At 45.1% G+C, this 20801-nt stretch overlaps 1 long non-coding RNA gene across 1 annotated transcript in view; it reads right to left on the bottom strand.

The window, feature by feature from the left end:
- The window catches only part of LOC128794651 (uncharacterized), a 29888-nt gene that overhangs the window by 5306 nt on the left and 3781 nt on the right, over nucleotides 1–20801 (bottom strand). The window lies entirely within an intron of this gene.

Raw genomic sequence — 20801 nt, 5'->3', positions numbered from 1 at the left:
GTAGCCTTTCCCCAAAATGGGCTGTGAACCATGAGCTGCCCTCCTGCCACTGTCCCATGTACTACTGCTGCTGCCCTCAGTGCCAAAGGACAGGCAAAGTAGAGGCTGTGAGGAATAAATGAGTGAGAGTGAGCCCAGCAGCACTTTCTAAAGGGGTTTCAATAAGCAGGTGAGTGAAAAGTTGCTTCAAACAACTCCCCGAAGCTCTCGGAACTGCTAAATTGCAGCATGGATTGTGTAAATATATACTTCATAATAAATACCAGCATAAAAACTGATTTTATTTCCCAGTGGCAATGCAAGAGGTGAAAAAAAGATCAAAGTGGGCTCACTCGGGGGATTTTCATGTAAGTTCAGTGAAATCTGGTACTGCAGATAGCAGCTGCAGAGTCAAGGTATTGTTTAGAGCTTGTGGCTTTCATTAAAAAGGACTTTCCCTGCCTTCATGGCAATAAAAAAAAAGGTTTGACAATATTAATCTGAAGTCTTAGAAACTAAGGAAATAAAAAACCCCAAGCAATACGTTTAAATCACTTTGATTTTGGGCTGTTAGAAATATTAAGAGCCCTCCAAAAAACCCTACTTGAGTGCTCAAAATTCGTCTTTAGTAGAAGCAATCTCCTTTTGACCATGTGCATTCAAATTTCTGCTGGAAATGCCTCAAATCAACTCTTCAGCTACAGAAACACGAAAAAAATAAATAAGGTGGGTGTTTTCAGCTCCAAACACTGCGTTCCTGCCTCAGGTTTCACTGGAGATGTAACTGCTAATGTCCTAGTTATAACCCTGCCAACACAGGGAGAATTTATAATATCCCATAAAGCCCTAACTATTGCAAAGGTCATTTTGGTGTTAATACCACTTGGGCATCACCGCCTCATTTGCTGACACTTTTACAGAGCCATGCTTGATTCCAGCACGGCTGCTGTAAAACCTTTACAGCAATGGCCTAAGCCTCCAAATATCATCTTAAAAATCAAGAGCTGGAACACCTTCATCAGCAGGTGTAGGCGGCTTGAAAAAGCTCTGCTCTATCTCAGTGTGGGGCCAAAACCCAGAGTGAGCACCCCAACCCCACTGCTCCAGGGAAGACTTAATCCTCAGATCTCATCTCCAGCCCTGTTATTCCCAGCACCTTCAGACCCCACCAGTGCTCGCTGCCTTGGCTAAATTAAAAGTCTCCTAATTTCATGCAAAATTACCAACCCCTCGCCTTGCTCAGAAAGCCATTTCCTTAGTGCTAAAATAGCTAAATTAGTCTTGCTCGGCCTTGTAAAGGAACTTGTCTTGTTTATTGAGCGATAAATATAAAGGTACAGTAACTAAATTCATCAGTCCCTAAACGCAGCCGTGGGGAATGGCCATTTCCACCATCCAATCTATGGCTGCATGAATATTTCAGAGTCCTTTTTCCCTTGGGTGCTCGCCTTATCTCTGGAGCCTGGATATTATTTTCTGCTTTTCAGCTTTTTGGATGTATTGGAGGAAATGTCATTATTTGGACCTGGGTGGATTACAGTTGACTTTCCTAAGCCAATTTATATTGGCAAGCTGCTGTTTTTAAAAACCCCTATAAATCACTCCCATGAATTTTAATAATATAACGTGGTTTCAAACATGCTCCCTTAATACGTGACACACTATTACAGCCAGCAATCGCTCCTCGGGTTGTGAACTCTGTTTTACCATCACCTTCAGCGAGCGCCGTGGGGGACGAGCGATGCCTCGGCCAGAATCATGGAAATACCCATTCCTGCCCCAAATACTTTGTCATTGCAGTGATTGTGACTTAACAGTGAGACCTTAAAGATGCTGGTGCAGAAATCATGGGGATTAGGACTATTTGCTGATATTTCCCTAAATAAAGATATAAGATTCCCACCCAGAGTGCAGCTCCAGGCTGGGATTTGTGGCTCCAACTGGTCCATAAACTCCCACATGCCAGGAGACAAGGCTATGCCTTCTCATCACCTATGGACTTATTCTGATGAGCTCTGTCCTCTTCTTGTGCAAATTACATTCATTTTCTTCCCATCCCCATTGCAACAACTCCATGGTGTCTGCCAGCTCTCAAGGGGCATCTGTCAGTGGAGAGTGGTCTCCTGGCCAGAAGGAAAAGGGCTAAGAGAGATAAGGAATAAAAGCCAGGGCAAAAGAGAGACCTTGGGAGACCTTTGTCAAGGAACATCCGTGGATCATATGGAAGAACAGATGATGTTGGCACTGGTGGCACTGGTGGTGTCCCCACTGGAGAGCTGCTTGTTCACATTGCCTGGTGTTAGCTGTACAGAACCAAAACAAAATAATATTCCAACCCTGGAAATGTTCAAGGCCAGCTTGGAGAAGCCTGGTCTAGTGGAAGGTGTCCCTGCCCATGGCAGGGGGTTGGAAGTGGATGGTCTTTAAGGTCTCTTCCAACCCAAACTAGTCTGTGATTCTGTGAATATAATAAGGACACCTGCAAGAAAGAGGATCTTTAAGGGATGGACTATTTGCAGGCAGGGAAAAAAATAATGAACCAGACTTTGCTTTTTGGCTTCCAAAAGCAGTGAGGGCTACCCAGCACAGGATGCAGCAGGATGGGGGTAAAGCGGGTACAAGGACCTCCTCAGACCTTGCCACTGCCTGCTTGGCTGCTCCCAGCACCACTGAGACTCAAAGCAATCCCTGGTTTAATATTCTTGGGAGAAAAAAATAAAAATCCCGTTTGTGCAGGGAGCAAACAGGCTTTTCAAAGGCTTTAGTTGTGATGATTTCCCCTGAAACGTTGTCACGTTCATCATTAATCTATTTTTTCCCTTTTCTGTAACTTAACCTGCGACAAGCCGACATTGTAAGTGCTTGATTTTCCAAGAATAAATTACAGTTTCATAAATGGTATTTTGCTTCACTGCTCAATTTGCAAGTGAAATGATGCCAATTGCTTTGTTCACAGGATTTTATCTAGCACAAACAATACCATCCTCGAGATTTATTTAGTTTTTAACCCTCAAGTTATTTTCGGAGTCTATATAACAGGAATACATGGAAAGGCACACGACAGCCCATATGTTTTGGCATTATCGACTAACCATGAGCAGATACAAGGGCCCACGTGCCTATAAAACATCGATCTAGGAATGAGATGTCACACACAGAGTGAGACACTGCCCAAAGAGAAAATAATCCCTTAGATCAAAAATATTTACAGTTGCTCCATGCTGGGCTAGAGTGCCCTGAGTGACTTTTTATATGCATGATTTATGATTTGGGCCTGGGAAATCATACCCCACCCAGCTTCTCCAGGGACCACCAAGTTGCCTCATGGACCAACATATCCCCAGTGAGGTCTCCAGAACATGGGGTTCCTCAGTCCTGTTGAAAATAAGGGATTTACACCAGCTTAGGGTTTTTTTCTTATATGATAAAATGATGAGAAATAGGAAAAAAAAAATGAAAGCACCTTGAAGCTATTTATGTTTTTTAACATAATCCTCCCTGCTGGGGACATCAGCTCTGCCCAGGGACAGCCAGGCCACACAGGTTGGGACATGTCAGCATTAAACCCTGTAAAGCCTTTCATCAAAGGAAGGAAAAGAGAGAATGTTAAGAAAAGAGGAAATGTTAATGCTACAAGATTTGGTTAACAGCCATGGCTTCTGCTAGGACTTTTTTAACCTGTGTTTTCAGGGGAGACCTTGGTAGAAAAGTCCTCATTTGGGAAAATTCTGGTATAAGACAAAAAATGAATGGAAATAGTTGTATTAAGGATAGAAACCTGGTGTTTGAGGTGTTTGTGTTCACGAATAAATTGGGATGAATTTGTGGAGAGCCTGGATCTTCATCTCCATCCTTTAACTGAGCCACCCCACTGGAGCTGGCTGGCTCCTGGTTTTCCTGCAGTTGATAAATCATTTAACTAAGACCACAGAGCTCTGGGTCTGCAGGTGACATGGGCAGTAGTGGCAGAGTTTGCATTTCTAACAGAGAAACTGAGGCACCAAGAGAATATTTGTCTTCCCCTTCAGATATGAAAATGTGTTTGCTCTCATCCCTCCTCTGCTCATCCCACTTCCCTCATCCCCCTGGATGAGACATTGGGAAAAGTTTTTACTACTCCCTTGCAAATGGATGCTTCAAGACAGTCCCAGACCTTCAGAGGCTTTGAATTTGGCACTGAACAAAGATAAATTTCTGGTAACAAACCACATCACAAAACAGAATTGTCACCTTTTGGGCAACCCCAAGAGGCAACATGGAAATCCAGTGAAATGAAACATCCTCAGCCAAATTGTGTCCCAGTGTCCCTGTTAAGGCCATCATTACATTGTTACAATATGGAAAATCAAAATAAAACTGAATTTAAAAGAAGTGAGGGCTTGTCCACTGCAGATACTGTGCGAATGGGTCCCTCCATGGCTTCCCCACACACAGGGCTGCTGGCCATGAGCTGCAGGCCAAGGGGCTGGGCTGCTAATGGCTTTAAGCGGCGCTAATTGATCCGTGCAGTCACTGTAATTACGGAGCGGGATGTGGTGGCAAAACACGGGCAGAGCATTAACTGCTGCGAAGGGAAAAATCCAAATCACGAGTGAATCGATCTTCAGGCAGCCGGCACTGACAGCCCCGGCCCTCAGCGCTGAGGATTTCCCAATGCGCTGAAGTTTTCTGCAGGAACGTGCTGATTTCAGGAATATTTGATGGGAAGAAGGGTGGCTGTTAGCTCTTTTAATCTATTTCTTTGCATTTTGCCTTCAAGCCCAAGGTGAGCCGTTGCGGGTTTGCCCCTGCTGCACTGAGCAGCCCCGATCCAAAGGTGCCCAACAGAAAGCACAGGGTATCTTCGCAATTAATTAGCCTTAATGACAACCTCCAGCAGCATTAGTGCAGGGTGTTGTATAAGCCACAACGAAGAGCTGCTCTGTGCGTGCAACAGGGACCCACTCCCGTCCTTTACCTAATGCAACTTATTGATTATTCTAATTAAAACATGCGTTAGTAGGTACTTCTGATAGTGAGGGGTTGTGCGGGGCCGAGGGGGAGTGTGAGCAGCCCCCAGCTCCAGCCTGGGGACACGGGCTCCCAGCAAGTGCCTGAGGATGGCAAATGGAATGAACAGGGGAAGGAGAGAGGGTTTGGTCAGGGGACAGCGCTGGGAAGTGACAAGGTGTAGGAAGACGACATTGTTTTGCAGTAATCTCCCACCCTTCGTTAATACTGCTGTCACAGCGCCGACGTGCTGCGTTAATTAAAATGAATGGTACATTGACAGAGCAATAATTCCATTATTTCTCCATGCTTGCACCTTCCTGTGTTTCATCCTCGAGGAGCAGGGGAGGGTGAGCAGGGGCAGGGTGCCAGGACCGGGGTCCCTGAGCAGCCGAAGGTCCCTGACCTGCTGCCTCCTGTCAGGGACCTGGTGCCGACAGCAGCAAGGCTGCTCGGGGCTCCACGGCTGTCCATCCCCTCCTCACCCTGCACCGCTGCCACAGCAAATCCCTGTCCCTGCAGCCGGCAGGGTCCACATGCCCTATCCATCCAGGAACACCCCGAGAGCAAGGAGGCCCCTGGAGCCGTGAAGAGCATCCAGTACAGGGATTATCCCTTCCCTCCCACAATCAGCAGCCACAAGCAACAGACAGGCACAGACTGATGGTGAATCAAGGGTTTTGATAAAATGCCTCTTCTTCAGAGACTGTTCTCCCGCCTCCCACACCTCTCCCTGCCTCTGTCCAACAGCATTCCCAAAAGACTAAACACCTTTGGTTTCCATGGCAGCATGATTTTCAATGAGCATCCTTCAAGTCCTAACCGGAAAGAAAGTGTTTCATTAATGCATACAGGACACACTGGCATCTCCCCGGGGCAACAGTATCCTTCCCCCAAAACTAACACCTTCTGCTCATAGTTTTATTTTATTCTAGTGGATTGATGGGCTGATGGAGCCATGGGAAGGGGCTGGCCAGCTCTGCCACTGACTCATGGAGCTTGCTTAGAGAGGGACTTGGGCTGCTTTTGCTTGGAGGAAATTAAAGAAATAAAGTGATGCCAAGCATCAGAAAGTGGCACGTGGAGCTTCCCTCCAGAATGGCTGCCTCCACTCCTGCCCATCGCAGGGGGACATTGACACCTCCCCAGCTGTCCTCTCCTGAGCTGTCCTGGATACCAATCTTCTGGTTTTAGTTTGCCTATTTCCATCCAGACTCTACTTCTGTCTCCTGATTAATACAAGCTGAGCAGTTTGCACACTCACAATTTGCCATTTCTTTTGGGTTTAACCCCATTTAGTGGCTCTGTCAGGCAGATGGTGCCCAGAGCTGGAGAATGGGAAACTAAGGAACTAATGATTTGAAGCAGGGCACTTTAGTCCTGCAGGATGTCATAAGAAAGGGTCAAAGGACATTCCCTCCAGCCCAGGGGTGCCAGTGCAGGGCAAAGCAGGATGTGTTTGCTACGTGACGTCCAAATAAAGTAACTCTTAAGCAGAACAAGTGACATTTTTTAGCAGAAGATGCCTGCGGGAGGATGTGGAGGATGCACTGAAGCAAAGGAACCCTACCTTCACTAGCCTGGAACCTTTCAAAGGTTTTTTAAGAGACACCAGGTCACGGCACAGCCTCGGCCCTGGCTTTTCCCAGCCCAGAGGATAATTGCTGTCCAGCCGTGACGTACCCTTTTGCTGACCCCGCCGGGGTCCCAGCCACCCTCCAGGATCTGGCAAGGACAGATATACGGCTGGACCTCAGGGGGCTCCTAAAAGCAGGTCACGCCTAAACAATACAGCTTTGTCGGAGGCAAAGGGGGAGCGAAGCCGCAGTCAGCCCCGACTGCTGCCGCAGGATTTACTGCCCACAGATGGGATGGTGGCTGTGGATGATGCACCAAGCATCGCCCTGGGGCAGCCAGGGAAAAGAGAGCTGGGAAAGTGCCCCCATACTTAGTTTGGTTTCTGCTTTGTATGTGCAGCATCATCTTTAGCTGCAGCAAAGGCTGCTCTCTGGAGATCAGGATTTGGGAAGTCTCAGGTGGGTCCAATGCTTGGCTGAGGTTCCCTGCTTGTACTCATTCTCTGTCCTGCTGGGATGTCTAGTTCCAGAGCTTAGAGAGCTGATCTGAGCTGCAGAGCAGGGTTTGCCCCCAGGGAGGTTTGCTCTGCCTTTTACATCACCCTACGATGGGAAGAGCCTACCCATGTGGACTAAAGCATCTCAGAGAGACCTGGACCTCAGTCCTCCATCCCTGAAAGGAAAGCAGGATGCTGCCATGCCAGAAGCATGTATTTATCCATCATATTTATCCAAGAGGTTAGGAAGGAGCTAAAGGGACATGATAAAGCCTGTCCATGCACCAAAGGGTGGTCAAAGAACACCAAAGCTAAATGCAGACAAAGATGCTGCAAAGGATACAGTTGAGATAAAAGGTATTATTTCTTAGAATATAATGTAATAAAGTAAAATTAAGCATATAATAACTGTCCATCTTAGCACCTCCCTCTCAACTTCTTTTGAGAGGACACATTTCATTAAGACTCAAATTCTTCAGACACACTAAAAAAAACCCAACCCAATACATTTTATCTTGCCCAGTGCTAATAAAGCCTTCTGCATTGCATAGGGCTTTTTAATGGAGAAAAGCAACTTTTCCTAATTCTTCTGCAAAACTAGGGTAGTTTTCACAGCCAAATTGCAGAGCAGCCTTGCAATTCTTTGACTACCCTTGCTACACCAGTCTGATGCACTTCCACAGCACAGGGCAGCCCATTGAGCCCTCACAGCAAAGCCTCTGGCACTTCCATGAGGCAGCTCTCTGCCGGGAGAGAAAACCCATTATAGCTCCCAAGAGCAGATACACGTTGGAAGCCGGCAACATCATTAAATGAATATTCATAAATTATTTTGCTACACAAACAATATTAATATCACACCTTCCACCTTCAAAAGCCTATTGCAGACAGGGACTCATTAAGACTCCAGCAAAGACCACTTGCAGACTTTCAGTTACATGGAAACTCAGAGACTTTATTAAACATGAGCAATATATTTATTTTAATAGAGTACAAAGCCTAGATTTGGCCACCCTAAAACACCACTCGGAGCACCAAATCTCTGAATAACCCGATCAAACAAGGCTAATGTGTGCAATATATCTTGGGTGAGTAATATACAGCCACATTTCCTGCTCCATTTACCCAGTTTTAACTACACCTGACCTACTCTTATCCTAATAGAAAACGGCTGCTCTTCTCATTGCCCGTCCTCCACACATGTTTTTCTGATAATGACCAAAACTAAATCACTTCCCTTTCTCTAAGTGCTGGGCACCAGCTGTCTTGTGACATTTAACTGCAACAAGTCCTTTTGCAGGACCTCCAGGTTAGTTCCTGGGGCCCTGGACCTCCGTCCCTATGTCCTGTCTGCTGTCTCCATCCGGGCATCGGAAATAAGGCATTAGGTGAAGTGCTGGGTCCTGAACTTGGGTTACAACAGCCCCATGTGACATGACAGCTTAGGAAGAGTGGCTGAACTGCTGCCTGGTGGGAAAGGACCTGGGGGTGCTGGCTGACAGCAAACATGAGCCAGAGTGTGTCCAGTGGGCAAGAACGCCAATGGCACCTGGCCCATATCAGCAATAATGTGGCCAGCTGGACCAGGGCAGTGACTGTCTCCCTATACAGGGCACTGCTGAGGCACCTCCAATCCTGGGGTTAGTTTTGGGCCGCTCACTCCAAGACAGACAGTGAGGGCCTGGATCGTGTCCAGAGAAGGGAACAGAGCTGGGGAAAGGCCTGGAGTGCCAGGAGTGGCTGAGGGGAGCTGAGGGGGCTCAGTCTGGAGAAAAGGAGGCTCAGTTGGCTCAATGCTGATCTTAATGATCTTTTCCAACCTAATTGATTCCATTATATGATCTCAGCCCCACAGGATTTCCCTATTTTGCCACACCAAGGAGGCATGTGAAGAAAAACCTAGGAGCTCTCTCAGCTCCTGCTGCCGCTCTCTTTGTGAGCCAAGGTCTCCATGCAGCAGTGAGGATGCTGCTTGTCAGCAAGCACAATGCAATGGTGGCTCGTGCCTGGGTGTGTTCTCCAAAACCTGTGAACATTTTCACACAGAACCTCACAGAGCAGGTTCAGCTTTGGAAAGGAAAAAAATCTGTTTCCAGTAGTGCTTTTGCCCCCCATGGAGCTTAGCTCAGAGTGATCCATCGAGGTGGATTTAAAGCTTCCTGAGCAGCATGTTTAAATGGCCAATTTGACCAGAAAATGTGCCTGATTCACAACCGCTGGCTGCGTTTCTCCAGTGCTGAGAAATCACGGCTATATTTCATTATTGTTACTAATTGCTATAAAGTATTATGGGGAGGTGATGGCACAGGCAGAAAGAAATATAAACCATTTGCAGTCTATTGAGCCCAGAGAACATTTCCCAAGCTTGCTTAGGGGTGCAGAAATCAGTGCTCGGTGCAAATAAATGAGCAAAAGCATTTTCCGAAGGAATTAGCGCATGGCACGAGCAAATTGCAGCAATTGTGTCTCTTCTTTCTAAGCACTGAATTGCCTCTATAATTCCCCATCATTTAGTTGCATAAATCTTGCACAAATAAACCAGCAATTTGCATATGCACAGAAAAGAAATTATAGAAACACAAGGAAAGATGTTATATTTTTCCTTCATGAGCTGGAAATAAATATGCATTGCTTACTGCCTAAGCTGTGTTTGGCCCAGCTCAGAAATAAAAATTTAGGAAACCCTTTAATTTCAATAATAAATATGTATCAGAGGATGAAAAAATATAATTTGTGGCATATGGAAGCCACAAGTTTCTGGGTTGTTGCATCATGAAGTGCGATGGCAGAGCCATGTGCGCATGCAGAGGATGCAGTGTGATCACAGCATCACAGAATCCTAGAATGGTTTGGGTTGGGAGAGACCTAAAGATAGCTGGTTCCAACCACCTGCCATGGGCAGGGACATCTTCCACTAGACCAGGCTCACACCAATGTCTTCATGACAACTGGTGTGAAGGCCAAGGGATACAGCCTGCCACAGCTGACTGGAAGAGCAATGCAGAGGGGTGAATGCAGCTGCCTCTGATGCAGCTCAGTCAAGCACTTACTGAAATAAACACAGAGGCTCTTGGGGAAGCAAACATCTCTTGAAGATGACACCTCCTTTATGCATCATCTTGATTTTCAGTCACAAAATGCTTATATTTGTTGTGACTTCCATGGAGGACTCTGAGGTTTCACTATTACAGAAACCCCAGGGTCAAGGCCAGAAGTAATTAAATTATATCTCTAAATTATTGAGCCATAATGCACCATCTGGCCTTAGACCCACCTGGACCAAGGCACCAGTGGGCAGCAGGGGTAGGAACAGCTCTGACTATTTGTCATGCTGGTAGAGGCTCCCCAGAGGAGCAAAATAGCTGTTTCCGATTAACTCCCTGTGTGACTGATCTCATTCTGGAATAAGAGGGTGTTATTCCAAAACACCATAATCCTCTTCCAAATGACTTAATCACGTTTGGAATAATATGCTTTTCTTCCAAAACATTCATACAGGAAAAAAAATCGTAGGTGAAAAAAATCAATCAGAAACAGCCCTTTGTAATAACACCTCATGCAGAAGAGTTCTCAGTAGGGACATGCGATATTGTGCTGGTTTACAAAGATTTAATAAATCACCATTTGCAGTAATTCCTGCAGGCTGGGAGAGCAGCATGACTGAGAGGCACACAGCATCTCCTCTTCCTCAGTCCAAAGCTATGGAACTCTAAAATGATCCCAGTACACACTGGTGCCTCAGGCACTCACCCATGTCTCTTGTGTTCCCTATGGACCGTTTATGGCTAGAGCATTGCTGCAAACCCACTGCTCAGGGATGGTCAGTCAAGCCAAGCTTGAAAGTAAAAGTAAAAGTAGGTAGGAACAACCAGATTATGTCCCAGGACAAGGTGCCACCAACATCCACTGGCTCTCTGTCTCTCTCCCCTCTGCATCTCCCATACCACTGGGGCAGGAGGACCCTCATGTCAAGAAGGAGAAAGAAGCAGTGACTTGGATGAAAGTGCGAGCTCTCACATCTTTCATCCATTAACTAATCATTCCTCCTGCACAGCACATGTGCCAATTCATCATAGGTGATCAATACCTTCCTTGAGGCCCCAGGATGATGAATATCTCTGCTGATATTCAAATGACCTTGAGAGAACAGGGGCAGCTCCCTCAGGCACAGGTCAAAAAGCCAAGACTGAAGCATCAAGTAAGATGATACATGGTCCCAAAATCTCTCTCTAAGGCACAAAGAAATGCTTTTGGCTAAAAAGCTTCTCCAGAACCACAAAGGAAAATTTTAAGTCATACAGAAGCTGGAAGATGATGCTGGACCAAGAAGACCTGGATTTTGTGTGCCAGGCCGGAGCAGAAGGCTGTGACAGCCGCTTGCAAAAGGGCAATGTGGTTCCTATCCTGCGCTCTTGCCCTGGGCTTAGGGTTAATTCACAGCATCTCCATGTAGAATTAAGATGGAGTCACAAGCTGGAACCTCCATTCTTCATAGAGACCAAGAGCTGATGTACTCCTGTGCGGCTCCTTTCTCAGGTGCAGTCCCTTGCTCAACCCCTAAGGCCATTACCTGTGGCAGGGAAAGGACCAACTCTCTCTCTCTCCAAATCACTGTTCATCTCACCAACCCAGCAGATCCCAGGATCCTCCTGTGTGAAGAACTCCTGTCTTCAGCCACAGCTTTCCCCTCTGCCCATATCCAGCCATGCCAGCAGGAAAATAAACCCCAGTCCTGCTCCATGTGCACTGGCAAACCAGGGCTGCCCATGGACTACATACAACATGTAGGGTTTATTATTCTCAGAAGACGAAAAGAAAGATAACCATAGATAACTAAAGCAGCTTCTCCTTCACAAAACTGAAAACCAATCCTTTAAGACAGCTGTTTGTCCTGCAGAACTCCTCATTTTGCCCCAAAAATAATTGAAATAAATGCCGAGAACTGGCAAAGCTCCTACAGTAGTTGTTTGCGTGATTTAGGTTAAAAATAATTGCTGTCCAGGCTTATCTGCCTGACATAAGTAATTAGATCACAGAGTACTTATAAGCTGCCATTTCCTATGAGCATATTTTAACATGGCCTTTATCGTTTGACCTTTATATCTGCAGAGGCTTCATCCGCTCCCTGCTGCTGTGATGGATTTATTTTTGAAGATTGGGCTCAGGCTTGCCAGTCCTCGGGCAAGGATGTGGCACATGAGACAGATTACAGCCCCAGCAGCTTCTGCAGGTTGGAGGAGAGAGCCTCTCTTTATGTGGAGATGTGCCAGACCTAGACCCTGCTGCAACTCCACCAAAATTAATCTCCACAGTTAAATTTATTGTTTGCACCAAGAGAAAGGGCACTAGAAAGGGTTGGGCAGTGTAGAACTGGGGGAACATGGAAATACACCATGGAAAGGGAATGGTCCTTATCACATGAGATATATTCATATATCTCATATATTCATACTTAAAAAAAAAAAACATTCATACATTTTCCCCCCAGAAATGGAGAAGTATGGCAATCCCTTCTTGTACATCCCAAAAGCAGATGTGCTTCCTGGCTCATGGGTGAAGCAGCTCCCTCACTCTCAAAGCTCAGAGAAGGCCAAAGGTTCTAAGAAGAAAAGAACCCAAGAGAATAGATCACTGTCACTACTTTCAGTCACAAAGACAGCTACAGAGACATACCGATCCTATGCACAACAAAACTTACAGATATAGAGCAAGATTTGAGTCCTCCACAGCTGAACAGCTCTGAATAAATAAAAAAAAAACAAACAAATCTAACACAACATCAACTATTTCCAGTTTTATAAAGCCCAGACTTGGGTAGGTTCTCTCTTCCCATCAACATCCCTTGGGAAACAACCTGACTTTGCTGGACTTGTCAGATTTGTAAAATAAGAGATTTCATTTTTACACCTCACTCAATTTTTTATGTAATCTAATTTCCTTCTAAAAGACATTTTCAAACTTCTTTTTCACAACTGATGGATATGCTTTTCTTTTATTGTCCAAACTTCCTTAATGACACAAAGACCCTAAATTAGAAGGGATTTAATGTTTGCAGAGCCTTTTAATATCTTCATGGATGGCAATCTCATCCCTGTCTTCACGCAGATAAAGTGAGACCAGAGTTATTTATGGAGAACACACAAAGAGGTTGCCTTCCTTAGAGGACCAGGCTGAAAACCCTGGAAGCTGCCAGTCAGGCACTCTTCCTGCTGAGTTTCAAATTATGAAGCAGAACAATAACGCTGAGTCTTGCCTCCATCTGGCAATGGTGGGACCTCTCCTATCCACATTCTCTAGCACTCCACACCTTTGGAGTAGGTGGAAAAACCAATGGGACAGTTCATCCCTTGCCACTTGATAGGACATGATGTGGATTGAAAAGATGCTGTACCACCCATTCAACCAGTGCTCCCTTCCCACCACATCTCGAGCAAGCCCCCAGTCCATTTGCTGTGGCTTTCTGCTGGTAGCGTGAGGTGGATTTGAGCAGCTGAGAAGAACCATCAGTCCCATATAAAAGCCAGGGCTGTTTTAGACCTTCTTTCAGAAGCAGTACAGATGGGAACAGCTGCTGCAAACCAGAGCTGTTTCCCATCAGGTAGGCAAAGCCAAAGGTCTCTTCCACGTTCCACAGAAGTTTGCCTCATCTGTGAGTTTGTCTGTTTTAAGGGGAGGCAGAATATCACTTAATAGGATTTCAGGAGCGGTTTATCTATCAAGGACTAAATCCCACAATGAAACATCGCTGAGAGATTATCCTGTATTCTCTGAAGGAGAGAGCACAAGATTACCCTGAAATGAGGCTTGTTTCTGTTGAGGTAATGAGCGATAATTAGTAACCCCCTTTGCATAGCTGGGTGACCCAGAGAGCTCTCCCAAAGTAGAAAAGCAGCAGCATTTCCGAAGGGAAGAGATCCAAGGTCTGACGTGGACTCAATCTGAAAGAAAAACTTCTGGAAAGGATCAGGGCAAGGCCATGAATTTATGAAGTAGTTGTTCGGCTGACTCTAATTTTTAAAGCATTATTATCCTTTTAGCAGGGCTGTCGGGTAGATGGAAGCCAGAGCCAGTGTGATGAAGAGCAGCTGAATAACGATTTGCAGCAATTCCTCCTGCCTTCCACACTTTTTTTCTGCAGCGGAGAAAGCCAAATTGCTTGTAACCAGCTTACTGCAGCCTGAAATGCTGCAAAAAGGGAAATTTCTGGGCTGGTGGTGTGAGGAATGAAGAGGGAGAATGAAAAAGGAAGAGAAACACCAATGGCAGGTCCTGAGATCAATTGGCATTCCAAAGCCCTAAGCCAGACAGGTGTCAGAAACATTTACTTTGAGATCTTGGAGATTCTTTCTAGACTGACCCAAACAGGGCACACCAAAGAGCCATTTCTGCAGATTTAAATGTATTTTGTGTGCCCTTGCAGCAAATCCTCATCTTGCTCACAGCTGTATCATCTGCATTTCTCCAACAAAGCATCCCTGTTGGATGCAGCACCCCTCTAACCTTCCAGGTGCTCAAAAGCCACCTTTTAAGTAATGCAATCAAAACAATCCAGCTAAAAGCCTTTCTTCTGGCCTAGACTGACATGAATTGTTCCTAATAAAGCTAAAGCTCTGTGGGACAACTAATGGGTGCTTATTAGTACAGGCAATGGACTATTCAATCACCCATATAGAGAAACTAATGGGGATTGATGGCCAAAATACAGGATAAGGATTTACCTCTATATAAACAGCTGATAGGCTGATGATCCAATTAATCTTAAGTATCAATGGGGAAAGTTCATACCTGGCTAATAAAGAGATAAACAAAAAATGTGAAAAAATAGTATCATTGGGTCCTTGGGGAGTTTAATATTATTGCTGGTATTAGGTGGGTTTCCAGAGATGTTCACCTTTCCAAACAGCACTGGTTTGGGAGCAAGTTAGAAGATGGTGTAACCCAGATGATGCAAGAAAGCAGCTGGAAAACCTCTGGATGAACCTTTGCACTCAGTATGAGTAGGCTTAGATTAGATATTAGAAAGAAATGTTACCCTGTGAGGGTGGGACGGCACCAGCATAGACTGCCCAGGGAAGCTGTGGATGCCTCATCCCTGGAAGTGTTTAAGGCCAAGCTGGAGGGAGCTCTGAGCAATCTGTTCTAGAAGAAAGTGTCCCTGCCCATAGCAGGGGAGTTGGAATTAGGTGATCATTAAGGTCCCTTCCAGCCCAAAACATTCTATGATTCTATGGTCCTCTTTTTTTTAAACTACTTTGTATACAATCCTACCTTTTCCTGCTTCATCTCCTCCCTTCAGCAAACACTTCCCAAGAGTTTTCTAAAACCCAAGATTTTAAAACCTTTACCCTAGAGCTGATGGAGAAATGGTGTGATTTGCTGAGCTGAGGGAAGGACATGGTCACCTCTGGGGCTTCTAAGTCACTCTTCCCTGTACCAAAGCATTCCTTGATTTCCATCCTCCTACTTCCTTCCCTTTGAAAGGCCTCTGACCGGATCACAGATGGCAATTCCTATGTGACAGATCCTAATGTCATTATTGATGACAAACCAGATGTCCAGGGAGACATAATGCTCCTTTTAATCCAAAATTCATCAAGAGTCTCACCTTTGTAGTTTAGGGTGAGTGCAAAGGTATCTTCATTGGAAGGGGTTGGGGCCACACTTTTTTTTTCCTCTTGCCTCAGTTTTCCTTTGCACAGCGTGGCTGGAAGTGACTAAACCAGACACCAAAGGCATCCTGTTCTCAATAACAGCATCATTAAAATGCTACAAAAATCTCTCTTGAACTTTACAAGGGCCTGGGAAGGGACATGCTGGATGTGATAGAGTGTGTTATGAACCTCAAGCCATTACAACATGCTGCTCCTGCTCCTTGCTGCATTTTAGGTACATAATTCCTAGGCAAGAAAGAAAGAATTCCAAGTTTGGGTTATGGAGCAATCCTAACACCTAATGTATCAGTTTGTCTCGTGCCTGACAGCTGAATATATATTTTTGCACAGATTAAGTGTTGTATAGCTGTCCTGCTATAAGCCACTGGATTAAAAGGGAATGACATGGGATCAGCATAAGCAGGAGATGCAGTGTGGACCACAGCTAGTTAGCAGCAGGTAAAACACCACAGGTGACTTGTTCCCACATACATTTTAAAACAAGAGCTCTTGTGCTCGTTATCTCTCTTGGAGACAGAGGAAAAAATCCCAACAGCCTTTGTGGCAGTGAAGACAAAGCTTTGCTCAGTAGGAGATGTTCTATACAGCATAATGTATGCCGTGAGCAATCCCGGTGTTTTATGGGCCCGCTTAGTGTGAAGTGCAAAACAGGCTTGGGGCTGAGACTGCATTATTCATGGGGGACCTTAAATATTTCAGTGTGAGGCTGAGGTAGGGAACAATGTAACAATAGCATATTGTCCCCTTTCTTCCCCTAAAATCATTGTGTTTAAGAAGGCAAGCAGGGAATCTTTCCCTTTCAGTCTATGCCATGCACTGACACATCCCAGGGAAAAGCAGGGTAGCAGTGAGGCAAACCCCACAGTCCCTCCAAGGGAAGGGGAATTGCCCCATCGTCTCCTAGCTCCCAAGGAAATATCAGTTCTGTCTTTAGAAAAGGAACAACTCAGCGCCTGACATATATTTTTGGAGATGATTCACCAGTTCTCTGCATGAAGGGACACATCAGCAGGTGGGTGTGCAGACAAAGCAAGTTTCTGGCAGCTTTTCCCTTTCAAAGCAGCAGAATTATTTCCACATCATTCTCCTGTGTATGACTTGCTTGATCAGAAGCAATGTCTGGTTTGCAGCAGGGCACTGGGAATAACCCGAAATTGCAATGTCTGGGGTAATGTGGTCAGAGCAGTGGAGGGCAGAGGCAGGTGAGGAAGCAGAGCTGCCTCTGCGCAGATCCGCTGCTGCCATCAGCTGGCAACTGGAATCCAGCACAGGGCCTCTCCCTGGGACAAGAGCTAAAGCAGACACAACACACACCACTTATACCAAGCCCCTCCTTGGCTGTTTTCACTGAGAAGAGACATCCTTAGGCTCAAAAAAGAGCAACGCAGCAGATGGGATGCTCAGACACAGGGGAAAGCTGGACCTCTCCAGGCAAAATTTGCCTTTAAATGCTGCTTTATCCTCTCCAAAGCCACGGAGGTGAAAGTCACAGTAGGTTAAGGACAAGCCTCACTGCGTCCCAGGCTGGGTATTTTGGAACTCAGCAGAAGTCAGATCACTCTGGCAGCTCCTTACGTATTGTTCACAAAGTGCTGAATTTGGACCAGAGCTTCAGGGTCCAGTCCCCTTGCAGACAGCCTGGTCTTGCTATTTATCACTACAGATCTAGCCTCTTGTTGAGACTCTTGAGCACAGTGAGGTTTGGCCAAACTTCAAATGACCAGTTATTTCATATAACATGATTCTGGCCAGAGCTACATGAGATTCCAGACCTTTCTCACTTCTGTTTCCTTTCCTGCAAAGATAAATCTTGGCAGCTGTCTCTCGCACAAGATAAAACAGAACCAGCTCCCCACATCCGACACAGTCAAAGCGGAATAAAATCCCTGTTTCTGCTCTTTTTGGAGCCATCAGAAAGAAATTCAAGTGACTTCCCTGACAGTGAGAAATCCTGGTATTTCAGTTTTGATGTTTAAACTTGCCCATGTTCCTTCTCAGCTTAGATCAAGGTTCATAGCCAGAAATTCACATTCCATAGCCACAAAACCTTAGGTTCGTCCACTTTATCAGTTTATTTGTGACCTGTTACATGTGCTGTGCTTCCTATGTGGAGTAATTTGCATCCTGTTCCTACCAAAACAAAGCTGCACAACTCTTCCTGTGAAATCAGCCCTCCAAATGTGGGGAGACAAAGGGCTCAAATATTTCTCAAGAAACAGCCCTTTATTTGCAAGGAGATGTTTTTGCCTCCAGGACAACTGCTGCACATGAACAGGTCTCTTACTACAAGGCTGATATGACCACTTTGCAGACTTCCCTTTTGTTTAACTGATAATTAACAGGTACAGCTGTTGCTTTTTTTTTTTTTTTTTTTTTTTTTTTTTTTTAGGAGATAGAGAACACAGAGATTGGTGTCAAAGACTGCACAACCCATGCCAGAGCACTCAGCTTTCTCCAGCAAGAATATTCCGGGGAAGCCAAATCCTGATGCAGCCCCTGCACTGCCCTGGGTATTCCCATATCATTTATCTTCTTAGCAAAACTCTCATTTGGGATGTGGGGAAGAAGCAACAGGTCCCCCCTTTGCTGCAGGGGTGACCTGCAGACCCACACACCCCCTGTGCCATTACACAGGTGCAGCACAGACATCGGGGCTGCTGCCACCCCCAGCTCCTGCCAGAACTGACCCAGAGCCTCACTCCTGACCTGGCTTGGATTGGAGTCCATGACCCAGAGGTGAACTGCTCTATATCCCATCCAGTCTCCCACTGAGTTTATTTTCTGGTGTGGCAGATCAAAGACTGCTGTAAGGAGAAAATCCATCAAAGGCTCAGCACCCTAACATAGATCCAGCTCACTTTTATGTTTACTTCCAACAAGCATACTCTTTCCTATTGTTCAGCAATCACTTTAAAATGGACAATTATCAGATTCCCCTATTAATGGGAAAAGTCAGGCAACCATAAATCTTAAAACATAAATCATAAAACATGCTACTATCTGCAAACTGCATGTTATGAAAAAAACAATCTGTAGAGGAAAGCTATTATTGAGTGACCATGTCTTGGCTCAGCAGTTGGTTTTAATTTCAGCAGAGGATCCCCTCTGCTTTCCAGCATCCAGCAGCACTGCTCTTCCCACTGCTTCCCTGTAAGCACTGCAAAACTATAGTGTTGGCCTCACACTACAGCAATTCAGTGCTGCAATCAACAAGGAGAACTTCTGCATCTAAGACAACTGCCAGCCCCTCACTGCATCCGCCTTGTCTTTCATCCCATCCAAGAATGGTCTGGGTTGGAAGGGACCTTAAATATCATCCTGTTCCATCCCACTGCCATGGACAGGAACACCTTTCAATAGACCAAGTTTCATCCAATGTGTTTGGAAGAAGTGAAAAGTTCTTTTACTACCTCTATACAGTGACCTACACAAAGCTGAACCTGGTGACACACTGCCTTTCATGTCCTGGTACCTCTCTTATGGTACAGAGAGCAAAAGAATAAGGGCACATGGACCAAAAGATACAGGTTGGTCTTCTGAATAAAGCACCAGAGTGTCATTCAGGAATTCCCAGGTGGGATTCTGGTCCTCTTCATCAAAAAGGGTTGGAATCTAAAGCAGCCATGAGGACAAATCAGTGTTTTGCTACAGTTTACAAGTGGCTTTGGATAAATTCCTTAACCATCCTCAGTTCCCCTTCCCTGTGCTAGCTGGGATACTCGTGCCCACTTTACTGGGATGTCTCATGAATTATCTGGTATTTGGGAAGCTCTTAAATCCATGTAACTCACATGTAACAATGAAATGTGATCCTGCTTTTAGGTCAGAACAACAATAATTCAGAAATGAGCACATTTTGTTTTGATTTTCCTAAGACTGTCTGAATTCACTGAGACAAGTGACAAAGAAATATGATTCACAATATTCATGGCTACTTCCAAAATGGTTTACTTTAATCTAAGCAATTGGAAAACCGTTAAAGGCAAAACTGCTTTACCCAGCTGACTTAAAAAGGTTGTTTCATTCCACGTTTCTGTTTTCAATAAACATCCCAGGATAAAAACATCCCCTGCAGCACATCTATGCAAAGGACAAAAAGGCGTTAAATCCAAAGTGGGGGCGGGTGGAAAAGATAAATAGTTTACTCCTATTATCTTTACCATATGTTCTATTCCAACTGGATACACATAAACAGCATGCAATCTTCAAGCTCAGCTTTAGCCTCTTTGAAGTGACCTGACCATACTACTGATTTATTTCAAACTAACCTTTCTCTTTGAACCTTAGGTCAAGGTTAATTCCATAATAAAACATACCTTATACAGCTGGCTGTTCCAGTGGTGCTTGCAAGGAACGAGGCCCTCAGTCATAAGCATTTGTTTCACTGAGTGGGGTATTGTATTTCTATTTTCCCTTCCCTGTATTAATTTCCTTCACAGACCCTAGTTAAGGGGGAATAAAAACCTCTTTTCCGGTCCATGAGATCAATTTTAAACACACTGGAATTAAATGAAGACATTTAAGCCACATTTCTTTGCTGAAATGCATCCGCCAACACCAGAAACTATTTTTATTACAGTCTATGTTTAATAATCAGATCTTCAATTTCATAAGAAACCACACAGCTACGTTATTCAAATTCCTGCACTGGCAACGACCCTTTCAGTATCTTTTACAAAGCCATCTCTGCACTGAATCACAGCAAATCACCAAGGATAGCTTTTCTATCTAAGAAAATTAAGTGGGAAAAGCAAAACATGTTTGAAGGACTCTTCTAAAAAAAAAAACAAAAGGAGAGCTCCTTGCCAATGCCCCAGCCAGTTTTGCCTGCCTGTAGGTATCGAAGCACGCCAAGCAGGGATGCAAAGGTTTGGGAGAAAGTTTGGAATGTGGGATGCAGTCACTAAGAAATGCTGAAGTGCACAACACATTGCTCATCAGGCTGTTTTTCAGAGGACTGGAAAGATGCTTTTGAATTTCAACCTCCAGCCCATTGCACACACTCAGAGCACTTAATTAAAAAGCAGCAACACCAAAGCTAAACCAGCAGCTGTTCCACATTTCTCCTGGCTCCAGAGCCTTGCCAC

The sequence above is a fragment of the Vidua chalybeata genome, chromosome 13 (genome assembly GCF_026979565.1).
Source record: "Vidua chalybeata isolate OUT-0048 chromosome 13, bVidCha1 merged haplotype, whole genome shotgun sequence".
In the NCBI taxonomy this organism is placed as follows: domain Eukaryota; kingdom Metazoa; phylum Chordata; class Aves; order Passeriformes; family Viduidae; genus Vidua; species Vidua chalybeata.
The sequence above is the reverse complement of the archived record's forward strand: the minus strand, read 5'-3'. Positions and strand labels throughout refer to the sequence as shown.